Source organism: Passer montanus, unplaced genomic scaffold, assembly GCF_014805655.1.
Source record: "Passer montanus isolate IOZ18808 unplaced genomic scaffold, ASM1480565v1 scaffold18, whole genome shotgun sequence".
NCBI classification, from domain to species: domain Eukaryota; kingdom Metazoa; phylum Chordata; class Aves; order Passeriformes; family Passeridae; genus Passer; species Passer montanus.
This window is the reverse complement of record NW_024365381.1, coordinates 2,707,303-2,719,957: the sequence shown is the minus strand read 5'-3', so window position 1 is coordinate 2,719,957 and position 12,655 is coordinate 2,707,303. Positions and strand designations below refer to the sequence as shown.

Here is a 12,655-nt window from a genome sequence, read left to right as displayed (position 1 = left end):
GACTTTTTCTCATTGTCCCAGACAATGAGAATTATAATTCCACTGTAATTCCCACAGATATTCTGTATCACTTAAACTATGTTTTTAAGATTGAATAAATATTTCAAAGCAAACATCAGAAATAAAGATTTTTTTTCAAATGTGGGTCATCCATAGTCTTGTGAGAAGAGTAATAAAAAATAAAAAAGTTAACCTAATTATACTTTTCTCATAAATTACCAGGGAAGAAAAATCTTCCTGAGGGAAGAAAATATTGAAACATACAGTTAGTTTTCAAGCTTACTTTTATTTCTGTTTTCTGTTTTTCTTCAATTCTCTACATCATGTCCTGTTTAGGATAATGGCACTTAAAGCCAAACAAGAGCTATTTTCTACAGGTTTTCTGCCACAGCAACAGCGTAGCATGCATATCCCCTCTGATTAATTTGGTGTTTTGCATATGTACATAAAATATTGCCACAATTTTGCCAAATATCAGCATACTGAGCATTAGGAATACTTCCCTTGTAATTTACTTTTCCTCCTGAATTTGTATTTATTGGCTGAATGCTGAGCTGTTGTACAACTGCACACAGTGCAAGTCAAGATGGCAGAGACAGCGACTGTGACTGTTTACAACCCAATAGTGGGGAAAACAGTGCAAAAAAAGATTGTTACTGAAGTTCTTATTATATCTTTGTTAAAAGAAATAACAAGGCTTAGGGAACTAAAACAGAGATAACAACTGAAAAATTTACAAGGTGTTTTATGAAGATTTTATTTCTAAACATTTTTCCCTGCTAACTTTGCCTATCATTCTATTGCAAAGATTTTAGCTGTGACCACCTTTATTTTGTTAGAGATCAAAAATCATATACATTCATGTATTCAGGTGCAAAAACATCGCGAAATTTAATTAGGTCTGATTGGCTTAAAAATGAGATACAGAAATGAATGTGATAATGACTGTCATGAGCAAACTTTCCTTTTATACTTTAAAGCACAGTTTTTCTGTTTTGTCCCCTACTCTATGACTTTATTTGATTAAGTAGTGCTATTCTGATCTTACTAAAAATAACGAACAATTGAAATTTAGTCTGTGTTAGTATGAGGGGCTTTCAGTCTGCCACAGGGCAAATTCTGTTCAGTGTCAAGGGCATAAGTAAAGGCAGGGAATGAGCTCATTTCACGTTCCAGTTCTATGAAAAAAATCAAAGTTGTTCAGTAGTTAATATCTTCTCTACCCAAATATCCTATTAATTAAAGAACTGTACTCTACTCTTTTCCTCCAGGACCCCAAACCTCATAAATTTTGGTTCTTTGGGTTCAAAGTGATCTCAAATTCATTTCTCTCTAATCGGTTAGCTCATTAAGCAACTTTAACCACCTTATGTAACAGCTTTTATGTTAAATAAATTATAATAAAGAATCAATAATAAAGCAAGCCTGATCAGGAAGAGGATCAAAGCTTTATACACAGATTATTTCTGTATGTCCTTGGAGTGTGATCTCTGTTAAATTAAAGGCAGATGCTTAATAGTCTACAAAGTAATTTTTATATTACAAGTACACAGGTACATCACCAGTCTCATGTGCATATGGGTTTTCAAACCACCAAAACAGGTAAAAACTCAAATATGTACAGGTAAAAACTCCAAACACTCCAAGTTACTTAAATATTTCTTGGATGTTCAAATTTGCAATTATTTTGTAGACAATAGCATAAACAAAACACTCTTAACCTTATTTTTCTTAAATAAATGCATTTTTAAATGTTGTATAATCTTTCATATAGTCATTCCTTCATCATTTACATTCTCTAACATGTGATTAAGTAATATAAAGTTTCTCATTTCCCAGCACTATGTAACACAAGGTTTCTTTTCTGGAAAATTAGGTAATGTTTGTATTGGTTTTAATATTTAATGAATGGCACAAATGTGCCAATTCACCACTTCTTGTATGAAAGCAGAGGGAAAAACACAGAAGAAAAAAGTTAAGGTTTGTTTGTAGAAAAAATTTCACCCAGAACACAAACAATTCTTGCTGAAAGTTCTACTCTTCTCTGGAGTGTCACTTTCTAAAGTGTGTTGGGGGGTACAGCTTTTATTATCTCAGTGATTTGCAGGTAATGTCTGCTTCCTGTACAAGTGGAAGGACAGTTTATTCTGTCAGCTCCCCCTAGCTTGTGGCCTACAAGTGAAGAAGGAAAGGTTTGGTTTGGTCCGGTGTGATTTTATTTGGCTTGGATTTTTTAATCAGGTATCACCAGTAATGACGTTTCTGTAACTAAAACTTGACTTCTAACTTGGTTGATGAAATGGGAGACAGAATAGAATAAACATCATTTTGTTCCATAGCCTTTTTTACAGCAAATAAATCTACTAAAAGCAACAGACTGTGAATCCTTAGGGGTAAGTACCTTCAGAGGGGAACTGACCCTAGAGGGCTGCAAGAAATGTACAACCCTCGCAACGCCCACCCTTAGTCACCCTTTCTTCCTTGCAGCACCTGATATTATTTGTCTCTGTTCTCAAAATGAGAAAATAGCTCACGGGAATTGTTTCTTTGCTGTACCCAAGTAATCAAGCTTCAGAAACAAATGAATACAACAGAACAAGTGGAAACACAACAGCTCACTTTTTCTGTAAGTTTATATTTTATTGTCACAGCAAACCTGAGTCTTATCACCTGCTATTTTCAATCATCTGGTGGAGAAAGGGCACTTGCTGTTCAGGCTTTCTGGTATACACAGGGACTGGAGCTGGTATACATAGGGAACTGATACTCTGATTTTGTTCTGTTATAAAACTTCATTAATAATAGTTATCATTTTCATTTGGAGTGGAAGCATTTTTCATTTTTTAATGTTTCAAACTGATTTTAAAATGAATATGTTTAAATATTTTTATGTGGTTCAAAATTTGACAGTTTTAGCTTTAGAATAAGAAGATTAAATACTGTTCTCTTAGTCAGGCACTGTGGCTAGCCATCACAATTTTTATAATCCTGCACTTTCTGTGTTTCCCTAAGTTGTTAGTCCACTCTATAATTACTGAAAGATATGTTTAAGGATTTCTGCTGTTCAAAACCTCTCTCCAAAGACTATTCTTTGCTAACATATATACAGAAAGTTTTTGCTGCATACATGGTGCTAAGAAGTCAGGATAGAGATTTTCAAATACCATTATAAAGATGCAGTTTCCAAGTGTCTAATCTAGCATGTCCAGGTCAGTGCTATTCAACTTCTAAATTATCATCTATACCATAACAGTAGTCAGCCCTGAGGCTGATCTGTAATCTTAATTAAAATGTTGTGAATTCAGTTCACAGTAATGAATTAATTATCTGTGGTAGTGTCCCTAAATTTCAGAGAAAGGGATGCACTTCACAATTGGCATGGACTCAGCAGAAGTACCTTGATGAGCTGACAGCTAAATAGTTTTTAGTGCTGCATATGAACCCTGTCTGGCCCAGTTGCTGCTGCTCTAAATCCAATGCTTTTATTGTCTCTCTGAACTGAGTTATATGAAGATTCAGAGAGCAGGTGTTCTTAAGAAGTTCTCAAACAATGTCATCTTTTACAGAAGCTTCACATTGGAACTTAAGATTTTAGATGCTCTCAATATCTTTACAAAGCAAGCATATATGCATGTTATGTTGGAGACTCTGAAAATTATTTTTGTTTCATTTCTTAAAGTTTTTTTGTACTGAGAGAATCTGGATAACAGCAGAAAAATAATGTCTAAATATGATACATACTACTCTGCAAACATCAGTTTTCAGATCAGCATCTGGAGAGAGAGAAATGGTTGATAGATACAAAACTATCTTCTTACATATATAATTCTGCAAGAAACAAACTTTTTGAGCTGCTGGTAATTAGAAATATAGGTCATAAGAATATTTCCCAAATACTGCCAGCAGCATAATGTCTTGTGTACCAATGTTTCTCTTCCCATAATTATAGCTTCTTCCACTTAGCCTCAGTCTCAAAAGTTGTTCCACAACAAAAATTTATACACTTTATTAGTGAAATAGAACACAATAAATGTCTTGGTCTGAGTTTGATTAGCCTCCCCCTAAAGATTTGGCAAAATCAGTACCATGTGATACAGAACCTTCCAGTACAGAGTTATCCTACTCAATGCTCACCCAATGAGAAGTACAGCCTTGCTCTCCTGTGTTGCCTGAGCTCTCTCTCAGGTTTCTAGCTCTAGTCCAGGATAGGTTGGCTCTCTCTTTCATCCAGACCGTTTGGGTTAAAAGATGCCCCACTGATCTACATTAGGAATTGCACGTCCAGTCTTCATTTTACACTTTTAAATTTCTTTGCCTTGGTGACTTAATATTTTCATAAGGAACTATATTCCTTTCTTTACTTCAAGCCTTCTATAATTTAATTATATTTTTGCTCTTATATCACAGAACCAGGATAGGAAATTTGATAATTCATTATTTCATATACATTTTCAGTCCTTTCACGTTCCTATTACTTCTTCAATGACCTTGAACATTCTCATTTTTATGAATTCCCTGTATTTCTTTATTTATTTGTTACAGTAGTTAGAAAACTAATTTTGCATTTAACAAATTATTTACAAGTTTTTGGCCTCTCTATTCCCAACTCTAAAGTTTCTTCACTTTTTAAAGTACATTGAGGAGATTATTATTCTGAAACTGCATAACTGATTTATTAATCATTTACATTTAGATATTTGTCATTACAGTCCTTGTAAAACTGCCATCAAACACCTGAAAATCATATCTCCTGTGTGAATAGATAAAATATGAATAGATGAAATACATTGTATGAATAATATTACAGCCAAATGGTAACTTAAAATAGGACAAACATTAATTAAGTAATTAAAAAGAAACTAAGTAATTTAAAAGTTTGTAAAAATTAAGATTTTTTAAATCTTAGCTTATATAGAATACATCTCCACATCGCTTCTCATTCAATAGCTATATCAATTCAATGTGAATCATTTCAATGCAGAAGGACAGGAACACACTGAACACTACATTTATAAGGGATAAACCTTTAAAATTAGATGCTTACATTGAACTTCTTAATGTTTGTTGAATATCAAGAGCAGGGGGAGGAAACTCAAAAAATTACCTAGCTATCTAAGCTATTTCCAGGGATTTTAGACAATCCCTGAAAAGCATCTAATATTTTTCACATTCAAAGTGCTACCTAAGTCCTTTAACCATCTTTAGAAATGTTACCCTTAAAAAATGGCCTGTTATGCAAAGACGCAGCTCCTTCTACTGAAACTGAAACAATGGGTGTAGGATTGTGGTTTTAAGCAGTAATTTAAAAGATGGAATGTTAAACAGCAGTAACTCAACCAGCTTTAGCCACAAAATAACCTTTCCTGCTTCTTGTTTCCTTCTCTTTTTTTTTCTTTAGCACTTCCCCATAAAACTGTAAAGTCTCCTCAAAAAAAAAAAAAATAAATGGGGCAGTAGACGTTGAAAGGTATTATTAATGTTCCTGTCAGAGTAGTTTCTTGTCTGCTGGGAAATTGCTCATTTATGGTGAAGCAGACCTCGTCTATAGATGGAGCTTTATAAGTTAAAAAAAGTTCCCTTCTCAATAATAAAGAAAGAACTTTGAAATAATGCATTAAAAATGTCACTGAGGGCACTGTAGATGACTAATGAGTGACTTGAAAAGGATGAGTGCAATGTTTAGTCTTATAAGATTATTTATTGACTGTACTTTTAACTTTATCTATTTTTTGATTGACCTTTTTTGAAATATAAGAATTACTCTGTGTCTGTCACCATGTTTATAAGGTTTTGGTGTGAGAGATTAATGGATGAAGATATACCACAAAAAAAATTTTCTCTTTTCTTATTGTATTTTTAAAAGGAAAATAAGTCACTGTTATCAGTGCTTCATCTGTGCTAATGGCAGCCTGCATACTTGCAGTTACTTGCAGGAATTAGTTTTCCTTTTTTATCACAAATTTGGTATCTACAACCTTTTTTAAACAGAAAACCCAACTATTTCTATGAATAATAACTTGTGCTTAAAATGTGAATTTTTATAATTGCATTGGTTAATTGTTTAGGTTAATTTAAATTAGACAACAATGTTGTATATTTAACAAAATAATTCATAATAAGCCCTTCATAGGAAATAAACAAATTAGGATCGTTAGAAGTTGCATGAAGAATTGACTGGTAAAGCAAAACAAGCTCACAACTTTGATCCTTCCTTTTGACAGAACTAAGTTTCAAATTTTACCATAATATGCAGAGAATAAAACACATTTGATATCTCAGCAACAGGCACAAACTTGGTATTTCAGTGAGGGTAAATGACATTGAGCAGGAATTGGTATGATTATACCTTTATGGTGAGTCATAACTAATGAAGCAGTCTCATGCTCATGAAGCGAAACTGGTGACACAAGTGAGAAGAATGCAACAGGCAAGATCAAGGAGGCAGTGAAGGAGGATGTGCATCTCACACACTTATCTCAATGTCATCCTGGCCTGGATCAGCAGTAGTGTGGCCAGCAGGACAGGGCAGTGATTGTCACCCTGTACTGGGCACGGGTGAGGCCATGCCTCAAATCCTGTCCAGTTCTCAGCCCCTCACTGCAGGAAAGACACTGAGGGGCTGGACTGTGTCCAGAGAAGGGCAACAGAGCTGGGGAAGGGTCTGAAGCACAAGTGAAGATCAGCTGATGGAACTGAGGTTGTTCAGCCTGGAGAAAAGGAGGCTCAGGGGAGACCTCATTGCTCTCTACCCGTCTGAAAGGAGGCTGTAGAGTAATGGGGGTCCGTCCCTTCTCCCAGGCAGCTGGTGGCATGACAAGAAGAAATGCCTTCACACTGAGACAGAGGAGATTTAGGCTGGATGTTAGGAAAAATGTCTTCAGTGAAAGGCTGTTCAGGCATTGGAACAGCCTGCCTAGGACAGTGATGTAATCACCATCCTGAAAATATTGAAAAAGCATACAGATAGAACGCATGAAAATATGATTTAGGAGTGAACATGGCAGTCTCAAGTTAGTTAGACTCAATGACTTAAGTGGTCATTTCCACCTTCAATGATTCTATAACTCTATGTGGTTTAGAGGGAAAAAAGCAGAGAAAATTAAAAGAAAAAAAAGACATTTCAATGTTTTTGCAGCAGAAAATGTCTCTTGTAACTTAGTAGACAAATCTGTTCACTGTGTACAGAATCCTAGTAGAAACCTACTGAGTAAATTAAGACAGAAATTTTCATATCTAATTTGGAGAGGAATAAAATCTCAGGTAAAATAATATTAGAAATACTTACAAAATCATTTTAGAGATCTGTCTTGGTAAAAAGTCAGAAAGAAAAAATGTCTGTTCACTGTGAGATTATCCAACTTTTAGTATAGAATTCAGGCCCTTGACTCTGACCCACTTTTACTTCTTTTGTTTAGATTAGTATTTTTCACATGTCTACAAGTACTGTCTCTCTGCTTCCAGAAACCACGATTTTATACATTTTTTCTCAATTATTTGGTTCTCAATGGCAGGTAGATTCTTTCTGCTCTTCCCTCTGCATATGTCTCTTCCTCTTCAATTTCAGCTCCTCTCTTTCCATCTCCTCTTCTGTTAATGTGTGGGCTTCTGCTCTTGCAAAAATTGAAATAATTTATTCACTCCTGTAATGAAAGGGAATTTTTATGAATAGTTACAGTGCTTCAGCTGACACAGAATGGCTTTTTGGCTCTAGCAATTTGTTTGTGTGTCCAAGTTTTGTATTTCTTTTTAAGCTTTTTTCAAATATTTTAAAAATCTAGTAGAGTACATATGTTGTAGTCTCTTTTTGGAGGTATCAAACCATACACTTTAGTTTCTTCATGAGTAGTCTCATTGAAACTATCAGGACAGTTTACACACCTGAGCTTCAACGAGAGCCTTATAAATCTTAGTTCTGAGAGAGGTATCAATACCACATTACTTTTCAGTCTCTGAACTGCCACACTGCTCTCTCTCTGCCTCAGTTTCCATGCTTTCATTTTTCTTCCTCTCTCAGGAGAAATCTACAAGATTACGTAGCTGTCATAACTACCACTAGACCTATGCTAACTGATCTAAGACGAAGGATTCTCAGAGACAGAGCTGTGCTTATTGCATGTAAGAATATTAGTGTGGGAGAGAGGGGAGGCAAAAAAGACTAACTCTGTAGGTTGCTCTTTAAGCATTTGTCAGGGATATGCAACATAGAGATTCATGGGGATTCTAGTCCCAGGAAATTTGAGATAAATATGCAAAAGTGATAAAATTTTCAGTGGAATCACTGGAAAAAAAAAACCCTTAAACTGCTCCAGTATATCTGTATTTGAATATACACAGGGAAATTAAATTCAAGTTCTAGCTCCAAATCTCTTTCATGTGAACAAATAACACTGTTCCTTGTGAGTGGTGCAGCTGGGGGTTGATCTCATTTTTCATGGATAAAGGAGACTATGAAAATGTCTTAATGTAATTAAATTAAAATCTTAAATAGACAAATCTTTGTAGCAGACAGGAAGGCACATACCTCTGCTTAGAACAGAAATTTAAGAACCTGAGTGTTATTCTATTTTTTTTCTGTTTTATACCCAGAACCTCTGTGAGTCTTTGCGCAGTCTTGTAGTTCTTACCATGAGATCTTCTGTGTGAGAAGTTTGGTTTGATGGATGTCCCCTCTAATTAGATTATGCAATGCTGATTTTACTCTGCCATAATACATTTTAAGGAAATACTCCAATGAAATGCAGATCAACACAGTCTAAGATACTATACATCAGAAGAACCACCGACCTCTTCAACTGTGCTCCTCTAGTGCCCAGTAAATGTGATGTCATTAACAGAGCTAAGTCGGAATGTAAAGGGTAAGCAGTGCTGCAGACCTGAATTTGGCCATATGGCAGTCTTGGAGACTGCTACCATTGCTCAGCTGATACACAGTAATTAAAGTGAATTTCACTGTGTGTAAACCCCTTAAATGCTTCCTAAATCACTCAGAAAGATCCTGGCAGAATAATATGTACTACTGCTTTCCTGCCTCTTTTACAACACTTTTACAATTATAACCAGATTTCTTCTTTGGTTCAGTACTGCCCTTAACATTCTTATTGTTTTCCATAGCTACAAGTCATGATCTGTTTTCTCTTCCTATTGTGAAACATGTCAGAGTATGTGTCTGTCTGATTAACAACATCAGACTCATGTCTTATCTTTCTACGATTGAACATACTCCATTGTGAGGATGCAAGGGAATTGAGTTTGTGATGTCTTGTATAACACTGTGAAGATTAATGTACACTGCTGAATCTCTGACTACAGGAGTTCCCACTGGACAACATGATGGGAACAGTAGGATATTTGTTATCTATGGCCATGACATTATGTCCTAGTTTCATGCGCCACAGTACAAAACAGTTGTTCTACTAACAGAAGTTACTTACAGAAATGATGTAGGTGGAATAGCACAAAGGCAAAAATTATTTGATCAAAATGAAGCATCCCACAACTCTTCCTAAGAAAGCATGTTTTTTGGCAATTAAATTAAACAACTCCCTGAAAACTTGCCCCTTGCAGATATGTGCTACTCTGCATGATTCTGAATGTCATGTGCTTTCAGTAGTTTTCCCTTCCACCTAGCTTCCAGACATTCTATAAAATTCTCAATATGGCTCTGTAATATATTTCTGCTGTGATTCCTGGTATTTGTCATGATCAGACACTGAGCTGGGTTAAAACGCAGTAAGTACAATGCTTGCTCGTATAGTTCCTCTTAGATGTCAGGCTGCATCCTTCACACCCTTTCATCTCCCTTGCTCTGCTGTTTTCTCTCCGTGGTGAAAGACTTTCCAATGGCTCTACTTTGCGCTTGGTCTTTACTGTTATAGGGCTTTTTAACATGCAGGTTAAAGCTCTCTTTTCCATAACTAGAGCCAACAGAGGAGGCTTCATCCTGAAGTTGCTTTAATGATAAAGCAATGTCTTAGCAATTCATCAGTATTTCAGAAAGGCATCAGAAATTTAAAAAATAATGGCCTGTTGAATGGGCTGCACTGGATTTTTGAGCCACTCCTGCTAGATTTTACCTGTCATATATTGGGGGAGGGGTATTGTTGATATAGATTTAAGTGCAATTTTAGTATTTTAGAATAAAAGAATTTTCTGAGATAAGAACAATTTTGAAGCTAAAGCATGAGACAGAGCAGAAGATAAATAGAGAGGATTTTTTTTTTACCACAAAAAAAAAAAAGCCCTGATTTTGAAGCTAAAGCATGAGACAGAGCACAAGATAAATAGAGAGGATTTTGTTTTTTGCCACAAAGCCCTATAAAGACAATCTTTATGTGTTTGCACACTCAAAACAGAAAAAAAAGGAAGAGAAAAACAAAAAGCCTTGGATGCAGTGTAGTTAGCTCTAGAGTCTCTATCACAGTACCAATTCTGAGCTGTCAGAAAGCAGCTCTATTTTATTATTTTTTTTCTCTCTCTGTGTGACACATTTTAGCTTTCTACAAAAAGGGAATAAAGGGGAAGCAGCTCCGGCTAGCCTTGGAAAAGCTATTTAGCTTGCATATTGTGGAACTGTCTTCCCTAGCTAGTTACTGCCATTTTATAACACTGCAGCATATTGGATCAAAGACTAGAACTGCCACCTCCTGTTTACAATGGGCTGGAGTAGTCACAGAATTGTCAGGGCTACTTTCTGTCTCGGTGTGATTGGAAATAAGACTGAAAACGGTAGGTTGCTACCAACAGGTTAATTTCTTTTTTTATTATTTATTTTTTGGCTTTCACCTGCAATGTCAATGCAAGTAAAGCTAAAACATTTAACCCCGAAGGGCAAGTGTCTTTTTTAATCCTTTCAAATATTCTTGAGTATACCTGGGATAACAGGCACAAATATGCATTCAATACTATTGTTTCGGAGATAATTTCAAAGGCAAAACCATGGAGCCAGGAAAAAAAAAAAACTAAAAATAATCCTTGAAGTGTGTTCTAGATTTTTAATATATGTTAATAATCCTTGAAGTGTGTTCTAGATTTTTAATATATGTTATGCTGAGACAAGAGCTGTTGTTAGACTGCATAAACACTATGTCCCAAGGCTTAACACTTAGACAGATTATTTTTGCAGCTCTGCCAGTACCGAATTTTTGTGAGAGTCATCAGTGATTTTCATTTTGCAGTGACAATATGTTGTTTAAAAATATCAACTGACTGATAAGAATACTTCCTTTTAAAGGTGAAATTGCATTCCAAGTATCCAGAGGGTGTTATCTGGGGGCTCTGGTAGAATGAGAAGCATTTGGCAGGCGAATTTCTAGTTTATATATCTCATTTACCTTTCCAGGTTTAAGAAAATAATTTTGTTGCTTATACTCACAAAAAAGAGACATAGAGCAGAGAGACAACAGACTGCAATTTTCACACTGGAGTAAAATACAAACTTGCAGATTCCCATCACTGTGTCTGTTAATGCAGGTACCTTAGCATGAAGATGTGCACAAGCTTCTAAAGTTGAATTTTCAAGAGACAAAAGAAACACAAAGAAGAAACATGAGTACTCAACATGTTCTTATATCACCAGCTAAGGTAAGAGACCACTGTCTTCTGTTTCACTCCTTATATACCTTAAACAAACAATCTCATTCCTTTTCCTGCATGTGCCTTGTGCAAGACCTAGGAATTGCATCATTGCTCTCATTTAGTGTAGCTAGTTGGTTATTTAGGGGTGCATACTGTAATGTGAAAAATAATGGGACAAAGATGAAGCTGATCTGGTGTTTTCTTTCTTACAGTGGGCTTTGATGTATGCTGAGATCAGAGAGCAAGATGTATGCTGCATCATGGGACCAAGGATCTTATGTGGATATTTGGTATCTATAATATACCATCTGTATGTGATTTAAGTCACTCTCAAAGGTGCAACCCTTTTGCTTACTTATTCTGTGGTTTTTTTACTAAAAGGCTGACTTGTATGTGCAAGCATCAGTTTGTGGACTCAGTGGTGACTTAAGGACTATTGCCTAGAGACTCCTTAGAGGTTTTGCAGTCTGTACAGGAGCCCTTTTTCCTTCATGATCTTCTACATCCAACTAGAACTGCTTACATTTTTAGTTCCAGAAGTTTCTGCTTTGGTGCTGTTGGTGACTGTGCATCTGTCACCATTATGCATACTGGTGTGTAATATTTAAAGGGATTAAACTTTGACAATACTGTTTCCTTAGGTCTCATAACACTGTATGTAAAATAAAGGAGTATAAACTACTTGGTACTTTATACGGTCTGGTATATTGAAAAAAATTTTTGACAGACTGATAAGTACATATTTTACAAAAGTTACACTTGAATCTCCCTTCCTTTTTTTTTTTTTTTGTATATATACAGATATATATGCAGATATATATATATATATCTGTAAAGTATTTGGGACTGAAAAGTATACAATTTTTTTCTTAAATATTTTCTGCTTTCTGCATTGAGAGATCCTTAGGTTACTCTTCATCATTTTTTCTAAACTCCCCTTCAAAAATGAAGAGACACAAGACTTTGCATTTTGGGTCTGGTATATTGAAAAATTTTTTTTTAAAAGTATTTGGGACTGAAAAGTATACAATTTTTTTCTTAAATATTTTCTGCTTTCTGCATTGAGAGATCCTTAGGTTAC

The 12,655-nt window shown here is 35.3% G+C and overlaps 1 long non-coding RNA gene across 1 annotated transcript; it reads left to right on the top strand.

The window, feature by feature from the left end:
* The first annotated feature begins 10,623 nt into the window (after positions 1-10,623).
* On the top strand, positions 10,624-12,255 carry LOC120500523. Its single transcript, XR_005627119.1, has 3 exons — positions 10,624-10,725; positions 11,470-11,580; positions 11,787-12,255. It is a non-coding gene; the product is annotated as an uncharacterized LOC120500523 (long non-coding RNA).
* Positions 12,256-12,655: the final 400 nt, after the last annotated feature.